Here is a 14,363-nt window from a genome sequence, read left to right as displayed (position 1 = left end):
GATTAGTACATTTAACAGTTATGTGGACAAATACAGTGGGCTAGCAAATCGGAATGCCTTATAGTGGGAATTTTAACTTTTCAGATATTGACTGCAATTTGTGGGTTGGTTACCCAAACAGTAGAAAAACTTTGAATTTAATGGATCACTGTTTTTTATAGTAGCATGCTAGAGATGCAACAAAGAAAGCTGTTTCTTTGATCTGATTACAGCAATCAGATCAAAAGAAACTACTATGTGGCAGTGGTTATAATATATTGATGTACAATGTACTTAATAATACAACTACTATCAAGGTTAAAAGTAAGGGATATTGCTTTTGTAAAGGTGACTGCAGTGGTCTTAGACAGTTTTTAAATTCTTTTCAGTGAGACCAACTGATGACATTGTCAACTGCAAATTATAAATGGGAAGCATTCAGGCAAGTAATCAGAAGAGAATTTTTTTTTTTTAAACAAAACCTCCGAACATTAAAGGTATTAGAACCCATAGTACTTAGTACCGTGTTTGGATTGAAGGTTGAGAAAACAGAAGATGCTTGTTGATATTAGACTTGAATTTTTGTAGACTATAATTTTCAGGAAATACATAAAGGAAGGTTGTTCCAGAAAAATGGTAGCTGAAGGAATAAATGAGGAAGAAGAAGAGTTGATTCTGTGAGTTTAAAGTTGGACAGTAAAAGGATGCTGACTGGTTGCAGCACGTGTTCAGACTGATTTGGAAGAGAGAGGGGGGACTTATAGAAGCCAGTTGAGAAGAACAGTGCCCATGGGGGTATCTGTAGAAAAGGCATGCAGCAGAAGCAGAACATCTATGAGACAGCAAAGAATCTTTGTAAGAGATGGATCATTAATTAACTTAACTGCCCTCTTGAATTGAGTCTAGAAGCCTAAGAGAGGCTATGGAGGCACTGTCCCAGATGTGGGAACAGTATTCCATGGTAAGGCAAATTTGAGATTTGTACAGAGTAAGTAGCTGTATAGAAGAAAACTAATGCCAAGAGCGAAAGAGAAAATCCAGTTTTTTAGATGCAGAGTAAGCAGTATTTGTGATGTGCTTGTGCCAAGAGAGATTAGAAGTCAGGGTAATCCTGAATAGAGATATGCAATCTTGTCTATTAATCTGAATGTCATCAAAGATTAGCGTAGGAGCAGTAGACTCTGTGGGATATAAGACAGGACTGAGTTTTAGAAAAATTATTGAAGCTACCAAGTGGGTTTTTTTTTTTTTAACCAAGTAAGGGTTTAATGTTTAGACCTAAATGGATGAACTGATAAAACCAGTGGCAGAGAAGAAAAAATGCATGATGGGATGATTATAAATTATTAGGAACACAGAAACCTATAGTAAATGCAGTAAGTATAATCAAGTCACTTAGGAGTTAGGCAATTTAAGGCAAATTAGAAGTCTTTAGCTAAGAATGAAAAAAAAGTAGCAAAAAAAAGTTCATTGTTTATGTTAATACTAGAAGGCAAGAGATAAATCATATTGGACTACTAGATATAAATAGCATAACTATTGATGATCCTGTTAGGTTGCTGATGAATTCAGTGAATATTTTGCATCTACATTCGTGCATGAAGACGTTTTTAGAGATTGGGATGCCAGAAGTATATCCAGTTATAACTAAATGATTTTGTAATAAATGAGAGAAAAATGGAAGAGAAATTATTGATGCTAATAGTAAATAAGGCACCACCTGGCGGAATCTGTCCAATTATATTAAAAGAAGCAGAAAATGAGGTAAACAAACCTTTGCTATAATTATGAGAGCATTCTTGGATTCAGGAGCAGCATGTAGATTGGAGATGTACAAGTGTCTCTCCTATTCACAAATGGTGAAGTGAGTAATTACAGAACTGTAAGCTTGACTTGAAATCACAATATTCGTTTGTTAAGGGAAGATCTTGTTTGACCAATGTGATTACTATAATGCAGTTACAAAGAAACCGGATGCAAAAAATAAATTAGTCAAAGTTTATGGCACTATTCTACATGAAAGACTGCTGTACAAATTGAAGCAGTGTGGCACTGTTGCAAATTGCTTCTATGGATAAAGAGATGGTTGAATGACAGAGGGTGATTATAAATGGCCTTCTTGGACTAAAGTTATTAGTGGAGTCTCTCAGGATTTATTGCTGGGATTCCTTACTGTTTTCATTATTTATTAATGATATTGATGAAGGCATAGCAAACTTATTATCTAAGTGTGCAGATGATACAAAGATTGGTAGGGAAGAATGTCAGGAATCTAAGTGTATTTCTGCATAAAGACCTAGGAAAATTGGGGAGATTAGTTGAGAAGTGGCAATTGAGGTTAAATTAATAAAAATTGATAAATGCAAGGTACTGCATATGGCATAGCTACCAACTGTTGACTTACAAAAATCTGGGAATAAGGACGATTGTAAGGAGCAGGAAAACATGAGATTTTTTTGGCAAAAAAAAAAAAAAAAGAAAGTTTATGCAAAAATCAGGAGGAGAACAGGAGCCTTTTTGTTAGCATGAAAGTTTTTTTTTTAAAGTTACACTGAACTAGAAAATTTCATTGACAAAGTACACATTTTATAGTAAATATAGACATTTATTTAAACTTTTTTGGTAGCTATTTACCACTATGGTATGCTTTAAAAAATTAACTTGCCTAGGATTTTTCTGTCTTGATATCTGTTAGACACAAATTGATCATGATTGTTTCGAGAAAGATACTGTTGCAGACTTTACACCACCATTGAGGAGCTAAAAGAAGGCACATAGTGTCCTGTTTATGGTATATAGGTTCTTTGCTAATAGGAAGGAAGATATCATTATTCCTTTTTACAAGGAAATGGTTGGACCACATTTTAAATATTTTATTTAGGTCTGGAAATCACACATAAAATAAGATGGAACTTCTGGAGAGGATTCAGAGGATGACCAGATTGGTGATGAGTGTAGAGTGATGCACATAGGAAGAATGGCTGAAAAGATGTGGACTTTAAGGTTTGCTAACTAGACTTCTGAGGGGAGATCTGATTGAGGTGTATAACACACTGAAGGGATTGAGTAAAATGAATGAAGAATGATTGTTCTCCCTTGTGGGTAAGACATGAATCAGGGGACTCGGGGAATAACAGAAGATTGGATCTCGTGAAGTTAATTTGTGGGCAGCAGGTTGTCGAACATTGGAATAAGTTTCATTCCAAAGTGGTGGCATTGAGTCCGACTGAGTTTAAAGCAGAATTGGATGATTGTCTTGTGGCAATGGGAATGGTATGAATATTCTGTTCTATTTGAATTTTTATTATAATTTTATTTTTGGTTGATGAGAAAATGTTTGCTTCCTTGTATCATTCTGCTTTACTAATATTATTTTCATTAATATTACCAGTTGTTTTCATTCTTCCAGAGTTGTGTGTTTTTTTGTTTTTTTTTTTCTGTTTCACTATCCAGAAACATTTCTGAACAATGTGCCTCTATGATCAGCACAACTCTGAGTAAGATCATGTTCTTTGACAAAAGATGCAAATAAATATTTGGCACATGACGTCATCATCACTATGAAATGCAGCTTCTATTTTTGATTCCCCCCTCTGGTAAATGCATGCTTTCCTCATGCTTATTTGTTTGCAAATATCTGATTACATCAGGTTTCCTACTGCTTTAAATTCCAAAATCACATCTGCATACAGTACATAAGGTGTGTTACCTTTTTTATATTTAACAATACATGGAAAAATCTCGCTTATGTGCCTTCTGAAATTGTCATATTTCTGTGGCATGTTAATTAAAAGATATTGTTACTTTAACTTCCCATCTCACAAGTGTTATGAAACGATTTCACAGATAGACAACAACATTGTTATTCTATGTTTCTATTTTACAGTGTACTCTAGTGCATCTCATGTCCAGTTTGTTAAAGAAGGGATAAGCAGAAATTTGAAAAACTTTGAGTTCCAGTTTCAATGTAATTTTACAATTTTTTGAAAACTGTTTCCCCTCTTTTTTTTTTTTTTTTTTTTTTTAAGAATCATTTTTTTTCTTCAATATAGTTCTAAAGGTTTCAGTATAGTTCTAAAGTTTGCCCATTATAGCAAAAAGCAGTGCATTTGTTAAAGCTCCATAATATTTCTTACTTTTTAAACATTAGTGCTTCCAACAGACTAGTTGCAAACAGCTTAATAATTGTGTACATATGAGTTCACTGTAGTGTATCATAAATTATTTCATGAGTTATTTGGGGGGGGGGGGAGAGATGTTTTACATATTGAATACAGCTAGCAAGTGGCATATGTTTAAATTAATAATATAAACAAGATGAGAATACTGCAATTATAATTATTCTTGGAGAGAAATATGATGCATTTCATGTTATTAATTCAGAAGGCATAACAGTACTTCAGTGAAGTTCAGAAGATAAAAAAAATTTAATTTTTCTCTTCTAATGTATCATAAATATATATATTTTTAAACAAATTGTCTTAATTGAAAATCAAATTGGTGTCTTGAAAGTTCTTGTATAGGCTCTGTCATAACAAAATTTGTTCATCAGAGTATTTTTTATATATTCTAAACTGATCGGTGAACCAGCTGATGATGTTACCAACAGCAAATTCAAAATGGGAAGCATTCAAAGAATTAATCATGGAAGCTACTAGGCTTTTCATATCAACAAAGAAATATTGTTCAAGATTTAGGCCTAAATGGATGTCAGATGAACTAATTAGACAGAGAACAAAAATGCATGGGATACATATAAATTAACATGTGGCACAGAAGCCTATGATAGAGGCGAAGGCAGGTTACGAGAAATCTTTGGCAAAGGAGGCAAAGAAAAACAGCAAAGAGTTCTTTATTTATGTAAACTCTAGAAGGAAGGAGATGAATCAGATTGGTCCACTTGACATCGATGGTTCAACTGTTGATGATCCTGCTCAGGTAGCTAACAAACTAAATGAATATTTTGCATCAACATTCACACATGAGGAGTTATTCAGCGAGGGGAATGCCAGAGGTGTATTCAACTGTGGCAGTAAGCTAGATAATCTTGTAATAACTGAGAGTAAAGTGGAGGAGAAATTGTTGAAGATAAACACAAGAAAGGCACCTGGGGTGGATGGAATCTATCCAGTTATATTAAAGGTGGCAGCAAAGGAAGTAAGCAAAGCCTTAGCCATAATTATGAGAGCTTCCCTCGACTCGGGAGGTACCCATCGACTGGAGATGTGCAAATGTGACCCCAATCCACAGAGGAGGATCAAAGGGAGACACGGCTAATTACAGTTTACCTGTTAGTTAGTTAGTTTACAAACTGACTAACCTGTTAGTTTAACCTCTGTTCCAGGGAAATTAATGGAGGCACTGGTTAAAGAAGCATTGCAGGATCATTTAGACAAGACTTCAGTTATAGCTCAGGCACAGCATGGGTTTGTTAAAGGGAAGTCTTGTCTGACTAATTTGATTGGATACTATGATGTAGTCGCAAAGTAACTGGATGCAAAGAATAACTTTGATATCATATATTTGGATCTTAGGAAAGCCTTTGATACTGCTGCACATGGAAGACTGCCGCACAAATTGGAGCAGTGTGGCATTGGATGCAAATTGTTGCTATGGATAAAGGAATGGTTGAGTGGGAGAAGACAGAGAGTGGTAATCAATGGACTCTGCTCTTCATGGACTAATGTTATTAGTGGAGTCCCTCAGGGTTCAGTGTTGGGTCCACTGTTGTTTTCTGTATTTATAAATGATATTAATGATGGTATATCAGGCTTAATGTCCAAGTTTGCAGACGATACGAAGGTTGGCAGAGTTGTTAATGACACTAATGACAGTACACCGCTGCAACAGGATCTAGAAAAGTTGAGCAGATGGGCTGAGAGTTGGCAAATGAAGTTTAACATTGACAAATGTAAAGTACTACACATGGGGTGCCTCTGTAGCCAGGTGGGAAGGAGCAGCAGTGTGTAGCACATGCTTCTTGATTAGACCGGGGTTTGAGCCTGTCACCACCAAATATGGAGGATTCGGAAAAGTCAAGGAATGACCACTGCATATTCCCGGAGCAATATGGCCTTAGTTGCTAATGCTCCTAAAAACCAAATAACAAACAACAAACTACACATGGGAAGCAATAATCCCAGAATAAAGTATCAACTCTTGGCACCACACTGAGAGTGGTAGAGAATGAAAAGGACCTGGGGATAATTCTGCAGGCAGATATGAAGTTTTCTGAGCAGTGCAGACGGTCTGCAAGAGTAGCTCATGGTCAATGATATACAGGAATTTTTCTAACAGGGATAAGGAGGTGATTATCCCCTCCTTACTTGGGTTGTTCTTATGAAGAAAGGCTTAAGTTTTGCAAATTACAGTGTCTGGAGACTAGGCACCTGCGAGGTGATCTGATTGAGGTGTATAAAGCCTTGAGTGGTTTGAGCATGCTCAATGCGGATGGGATTCTTCCTCTTGCTCAGAATAATCGCCTGAGAGGGCATAAATAGATTCAAGGCAGAACTTGACATACATTTGGAGTGAGTGGATGGGTGAAATAAGGTTTTTTTTTTTTTGGCTGATGCTACATAAGCTTGCTTTCTTGTATCATGTGCATTTGCTAATGATCCTAAGGGGCAAAAGATCTACATGTACCCATTCTGTTCTCATATTAGAGTTATTCCTTTCTTTACTGTCATTTCATTTAATTATCCCTTTCATTATATTTATAGGTGCTTTGAAATAAAATTCACATATTTGTCCAGATCTGTTTTTTTTTTCCCTCCTGTTTTGCTTGCATAATTAGCTTATATTAGATGGTGATCAAAACGTATCATAATTAGTTTTGATCACCGTCATAAATAAAATGGCCAATTTATTCAATTTAAATTATGGTATATTACGTTGGTAACCTATGTTCTTAGCAGATACATTTTATTTTTATCTTATGGGACAGTCAACCCACAAATTAAATATTTGATCATTTTGAACATTGAGCTAAAAATCATTTTGAATTATAGATTATTGAGTTTTTCAAATTAATGAAATATTTTTTGTATTAAATTGGTATTTTTGGTCTTAGAATATTTAAAATTTTTGAAATACATCATATTTCGAAATATCCAAGGTGTATGTACACCTCCAATATTTCAAAATATATGATATTACTCCCACATCATAAGTTTAATAATGATGCTATCAGTTTTAAGAAAATATTTTACAAATGAATATATAAGAGATTGACCCGTCAGTCGTGAGTGGCTGGTTGGCCACTCCTGGTCTATTGCATTTCATAATACAAGTAATTTTTCCATTGTGTCATATTACATGCATTTATTAATTAATATTAATTTGAAACATGTTCTGAAATGCTGTTCTGGATGAACGACACATTTATGTTAAAAGTTTTCCAGATTCTGATTTCTAAATGTTGGCAGGTATGCATTTACTCTTCATCTGTTTTCATGGTAGTTAGTTAAAATATTTTAGTTATTTTATTATTTCTCAAGAGATAAAGGTACTGTAATGGCTAATTGCAAGTGGCTTTTGAGTATCATAAGTTTCCTATGAGCTTAAAACTGTGAAATAGACTTATTAATTATTATTCTTTATACTTAATTTATTCAAAATAATACAAAGGTTTTAAGGTGTGAATTATATATGTTATTTTTGTTACTATTAATAGTGGAAATAATGCCATAAAAACAAGCTTATACAGCATCAGCCAAGAAAAAAAAAGATCAACAACACTTCGCATATCACCTGTCTATCCCCTTTAACAGTTTATCTAGTTCTTCCTGGAATTTATTCAAATATTTTCATTAAGCAATATCCATTCAAAGTCTTAAACATCTCAATCTGATCTCCTTGCAGGTGCCTAGTCTCCAGGCACTACAGTTTGAGAACTGAAGCCTTTCCTGATAAGAGCACTTTTTTGTTCTCACTAATCTTGTTGCTCTTCTCTGCACCTTACAACAGATCCACACCCTTCCTGAACTGAGGCCTCCAGAACTGTATGCTGTACTCAAGATATGGCTTGACCATTGCCTTATACAACAGGAAAATTCCTGTGCATCATTGACAAAACCCCATGAGCCAGCCTGTCCTAGTAGCCTGTCAGCACTGCTCAGAAAACTTTGTCTTACTGCACAATTACCCCTAGTTGTTTTTCATTTTCCACTAACCTGAGTGCATTACCAAACAGTTGGTATGTTTGGTAATGCACTCAGTTGTATTTGTCAATAGTAAACTCCAATTGCCATTTTTCAGCTAATCTGCTGACTTAGGCATTAAGCCTGATATGCCTTCATCAGTATAATTAATAAATAAAGTAAACAACAATGGGCCCATCACTGAACCATGGGGAACTCCATTAAAAACAGAAGATGAAGAAGGGCAGTGCGCATTGATAACTGCTGTCTATCTTCTCCCACTCAACCATTCCTTTATCCATAGCAGTAACTTGCCCCTAATGCCATACTTCTCCAATACAGCCATCTTTTACATGGAACAGTGTCAAAAGCTTTTCTGAAATCTAAGTATATGATGTCAAAGTTATTTTTTTTCATCCACTTCCTTTTTTTACTGCCTCATCCTATCCAATCAGATTTGTCAGATAAGATCACTCCTTAATAAATCAATGCTGACTGCGGTAGATGATCCTGCATTACTCTAACCAGTGATGCCATAATTTTCCCTGGAACAGAAGTCAAGCTAACAGGTTTGTAATTACTCATATCACCCTTTTTGATCTCCCTTTATGAGCTGGGGATACATTTGCACATCTCCACTCTATAGGACTTCCCCTGATTACTTGGATGCTCTCATAATTGTGACTAAAGGTTTGCTTATATCTTTTGGTACTTCATTTAATATAATTGGATAGATTCCCTCTAACCCAGGTATCTTTTTACATTTAGTTTCAACAATTTATCTTCCTCTTACTTCTTGATTATCATTCATTCAAATTATTATTTATTGCCAGCAACAGAATACAGTTCTTAAAGGGGCAGTGTATTACAAAGATATACAATATTACAAATGGAAGTGTATTTACAAAACAGTTTGTATATATAGTATGTATGGTAATATATTCTAATAAGGGGCAGCACATTAGGGAGTAATTGGAAGTAACAGTGGTTCATCCCCTTTTTTTTATTGTTTACGTAAATTAACAAGTATGTGCTGCTTTTCTTTGAATTTTTTCCGGAAACTTAATCATTATGTACCTTAGCTTGCTTAACCTCTTTTGTGACGTGATTGCACACTAGTTTATATCTAGTGTAGGCCTCTGTATCACCTGAGCATCTCATGCATTTTTATTCTGCGCCATAAGTGTCATCAGTTCATCTGACATCCATTTTTGTCTAAGCCTTGAACAGTATCTCTCAGTTGGTATAAAAGTCCTAGTAGCTTCTATGATTACTTCCCTGAATGTTTCCCATTTATAATTTGCTATTGGTATTACAGATGATTCCACAGCATAGAATTTAAAAACTGTCTGAGACCAGTATAGTCACCTTGATGAAAGCAAAAGCCTTTCCCTTTGCCCTTGACAGTTGTTACATCTTTAAGTAAATCCTGCATCTGGACACTATGATCACTGTCTCCTAGTGGTTCTTTTATTTGCAGATGCATGAAGAGTTCACTGCTGATAATCAGATCAAGAGTATTATTTTGTCTTGGAACTAACATGCCTCTCTAACATGCTAGTGTAGAAAACAGTCATCCAGTTAATCCACAAAAGCTATATTGCTGTGTGAATGACCTCAATATACCTCAATCAGATCACCTCTGTGCAGTGATCTGATTGACGTATATAAGGCCTTGAATGGGTTCAGCACGCTGAATTCTGATGGGATCCTTCCACTTGTTCAGATTACGAACCTAAGGGGGCATAAATTCAAATTAAGAAAAGACAGATGTAGAATAGATGTGCGGAAATTTTCCTTTAGCCAGCGGGTGGTTAATTGTTGGAACAAACTTCCATCTGTCGTTGTGGAAGTTGATAGGTTGAATAAATTTAAGGAGGAACTGGACAGGCATTTGGAGGAAATGGTGTGTTTTTTTTTTTTTTTTTGTTGGCTGATGCTGCATAAGCTCATACATTTGCTTTATTCCATCCCTTGTCGTGGAAGTTGATAGCCTAAATAAGTTTAAGGCTCAGCTGGACAGGTATTTCGAACGAACAGAGGGGTGAAGTGGAAGTGGTTATTTTTTATTTATTTATTTTTTTTGGCTGATGCTGCATAAGCTTGCTTTCTTGCATCAAATGCCTCTACTAATGCTAATGATTCCTTTCGCCTCAAAGGTGGTACTTGTGCATATGTCCATTCTGATATTCCCTGTCAGAGACTTGGCAATTTGGAATCTACTCTCTTTGATCTTCTCTGGCTTAAAATCTCCCTACCTCCTTTTGTTAAATTCATCTGTTGTCTCTACCGTTCTCCCAACTCCACTAATCACTTGGAGCTCTTTTGACTTCCTCTCTTTGCAACTTGACTTTCTCCAGTCCAACTTTCCTAACAGTGAGGTAATTTTCCTTGGTGATTTTAATGTTCACAACTCCAGCTGGCTTCTGTTTTCTAGTCACATCGATACAGCTGGTCGAGATGCTGAGGCTTTTGCTATTACTAATGACCTTGCTCAGATTCTAAAGTAATGGAGAAATCAATTAACCGCCAACTTTTAAACTACCTAGAAACCTTCCGTCTGATCAACGATCGCCAGTATGGATTCTGTCAGTGTCGATCCACTGGTGATGTTTTGGCTTATGTTACCCATTTATGGACTAATTCAATGGAAAGGTTCGGTGAAACACAAGTAGTTGTTCTTGACATCTCAAAGGCTTTCGATCATGTTTGGCATAAAGGTCTTCTAAACAAGCTTCCATCTTATGGTTTGCCAACTGTTTTTAGTAATTGGTTATCCAGTTTTCTCTCTGATCGCTCACTGAGGCTGATGGTAGATGGCTCTCTTGTCTTCTAACTTCTCCAATAATGCCGGTGTCCCCCAAGGTTCAGTTCTTTCCCCCACTCTTTTCCTCTTGTATATTAATGACCTTCTTCCATTGACTGGAAATCCTATCCATAGTTTTGCCGATGATAGCACATTGCATTCCACTTTCCATTTTGAGAAACCCTGTTCTGTTCAATCAGCTTCAACTTCTCGAAAATCTGCTACCAATTCCTTAAATGCCGATCTTCAGGTAATTCTCCAGTGGGACAAAGACAACTTAGTTGATTTCAACCCTTCTAAAACTCAGTCTTGTCTTATATCTCGCAAAAAGGATTCTTCTGTCATATGCTTATCTTTAGTGACACTCCGATTTCTAGCAAAATGATATATCTCTTTTGGGGATTACCCTAACTTCTAATCTCTCTTGGCACAAGCACATTACAAATATTGCTTCCTCTGCATCTAAAGAACTTTGTATTCTCTTTCGCTCTCGGCGTTACTTTTCTTCCAAACAGCTGCTCACTCTGTATAAATCGCAAATCCGCCCTGTCATGGAATATTTTTCCCACATCTGGAGTGGTGCCCCCAAAACCTCTCTCAGGCTTCTTGATTCCATTCAGAAGAGGGCAGTTAAGTTAATTAATGATTCATGTCTAACAGAGTTTCTCCACTTGCTGTCTCATAGACGTACTGTTTCTGCTGCATGCCTCTTCTACAGATACTTCCATGGGCACTGTTCTTCTGAATTGGCTCCTATAATTCCTGCGCTCTCTTTCAAAACAGTCCGAACACATGCCGCCACCAGCCAACATCCATTTACTGTCCAACTTCAAACTCACAGAACCAACTTTTCATCTTCCTCGTTTATTTATTCAACTGCTTTTTTTTTCTGGAACAACCTTCCTTCATACGTATTTCCTGAAAGTTCAAGTCCAATGTCAACAAATATCTTCTTTCGTCTTCTCAAACTCCAACCCAAGCACGGTACTAAGTACTATAGGTTCTAATACCTCTCGTGTTTGGGGTTTACATTAAAAAAAAAAAAAAAAAAACTTCTGTGGATCCAGTACACCCTACTGTGGAGGATCTCTTTGTGTCCTTTGTTGCATGAGCATAGATTTCAGTATTATTCTGGGCAACTGAGTGCTTGGAGGGTCCCTCGTTTTAATTAGTTTGATTGCATTAACTGTCTTCCTAAAGCCTTCATATAAAAACAAAACACTCTCTACATTGAAAGAACACAAATATTTTTCCCCATTAGTTGTACCTTGTCCCACTGCAGAGGTCCCTACAAAAAGGCCACAACTGGAAATGAATGTAGCTTTGATTTGCAAGAGAACCACCATTGAGGTTTCTATCCTGATATCCAAAGCATTCCCACTACTGTGAGTTTTTTTTTTTTTTTTTTTTGCATAGCTGCTCTCTTTTTCAGGCATGATTCTAATTTAAATTAAAGTTACTGCACAGACTAAGAGGTAAGGGTACAACACTGCGTGCTGTGACCAGATTTTGTCATGTAGTATCTACTTATACTGTTATATTTTAAATAACACTACGGCCTCATTTTCTTAGCTAAAAACAGAAAAAGTTTTTTTCTGTTTTTAGAGTTACCCTTATTAGAAATACCAGTTCTCTGTAAGTAAATAGAATACACATATTGCTATAGACAGTGTCATTGTCTATGGACGTGTATAAAGTTCACTCATATGAAGCAGACTTTAGGAATAAACAGTTGGAGTATGCACAAAATGAATAATGCCATCTGTAGAACAGATAACAGCACCTTTTATAGTATAATGTCTTTTAAGTATAGGTGTCTGCTACTCACTGTAAGGCATGAATGGTGGATGTAGTTTGTGCTTTAAACAACATGAATACATCCAGGTATTCTCAGAATGATAATTTTAACTTTTTTTTTTTTGATTGACACAGATCCCTGATGGTAGCCTGTTTTTCCGTTTATGCCACTGTTTATGTCCATTGCTGCAGAAAAACAATGGAGTAGTTATGATGGGCCTTAAAGACAAAGTGGCTGGGCATAGAGCTGCTCCATCACAGTGTGGAAACACATCATCCTTAATGCCTAGGCTCAGTTGCAGTGCTACAGATAGTAAGTGCTGCAACACCCAGCCTGCAGCCCTGACCTTTCTCCTTCTGACTATACATTGTCAGCTCCCTGAAGAAGGTTTTCAAGGATCATTGCTTTCACTCAGATGTTATTATTATTAGCTATGTGGTGCAAGGAAGCCTGAGGCTTATGCTGCACCACCCAAAAAATAAAAAATTTCCCGAGTTACCCTGAGAGAGAGAGAGAGAGAGAGAGAGAGAGAGAGAGAGAGAGAGAGAGAGAGAGAGAGAGAGAGAGAGAGAGTGTAAAAGTAGAAGGGAATCACCAAGAAAGAGAAGAATGATGATATCCAGCTCAGGACCCTGGGCGTTCCAACCCCATACTCACCAGATGTGAGCCCCTGGGGTTATGTTGTCAAGGATACCATTAGACATTGGTGATGGTGTCCTGTCAAGACACATCCTTGGTGTACTTCTACACCAAGGATGTGTCTTGATACAATTGAGAAAATGTTTTAGTGCTTCTAGTGCTTACTTTTAACCAAAAGTATTTTGAAACTATTTATTCCAACGGTCTATTCTTCATTTGAATAATCATTGGACTAATAATATTACCACTACAGTGGTAATAATCATTACCACTGTAGTGGCTGTAGTGGTAGGTGCATGTGCAATTGTATCCAAGGTGTGTTAGGAATTGCTCTTAAGCAAGAGCACTAGCAATCAATGTAAAACAAGAATTGGAAGAAAGCCAGATGCTGATAATGATTGTATGGGCACATAAATGAGTCATGCTATTTCAAATAACATTTCAGCATAATCATTGACTATGGAAATGGCTAACCAAACACACAAAATATTGTCCAATCTAAGTTAGTGTCAGAAGATTTCACCGTGCTTCTCTATTGCTTATATGTGCAAAAAAATACTTTTACTGGGACAAAAATCATCGGACTGGACATTGCCTAAGTTTAAAACCCTGTTGAGTCATGCAAATGGCAGGAAAATGATATAAAAACATGAAGCTATAGACTTGCTTCTTGGTAGGACCATTGCAATGCTGGTGTTAATGTTATGGTATGGGACATTGTTTAGACGGTACTGGAACTGCAATATTCAGTGACCACCAACTTGCTGGTATAACCTACTTAAATATTATCATAGACAAGGTGCATCCTAGCATGATGGCTGTCTATTCCCACCCTTAGTGATGGCTGCTTTTTAACAGAATAATGCACTGTGTGGCATTATCCTTCCATCTTTTTTGGTGCCTCCGTAGCCAGGTGGGAAGGAGCAGCAGTGCGTAGCACAAGCTTCTTGATTAGACCGGGGTTCGAGCCCGTCACCACCAAATATGGAGGATGCGGAAA

The 14,363-nt window shown here is 36.5% G+C and overlaps 1 protein-coding gene across 1 annotated transcript in view; it reads left to right on the top strand.

Moving 5' to 3' along the window:
- Sec8 (exocyst complex component secretory 8) overlaps positions 1–14,363 on the top strand; it is a 416,647-nt gene that overhangs the window by 351,650 nt on the left and 50,634 nt on the right. The gene's annotated exons all lie outside the window — the stretch shown is intronic.

Source organism: Mastigoproctus giganteus, chromosome 11, assembly GCF_048544385.1.
Source record: "Mastigoproctus giganteus isolate SK-2022 chromosome 11, ASM4854438v1, whole genome shotgun sequence".
NCBI lineage: Eukaryota > Metazoa > Arthropoda > Arachnida > Uropygi > Thelyphonidae > Mastigoproctus > Mastigoproctus giganteus.
This window is presented reverse-complemented; position numbering and strand designations above follow the sequence as displayed.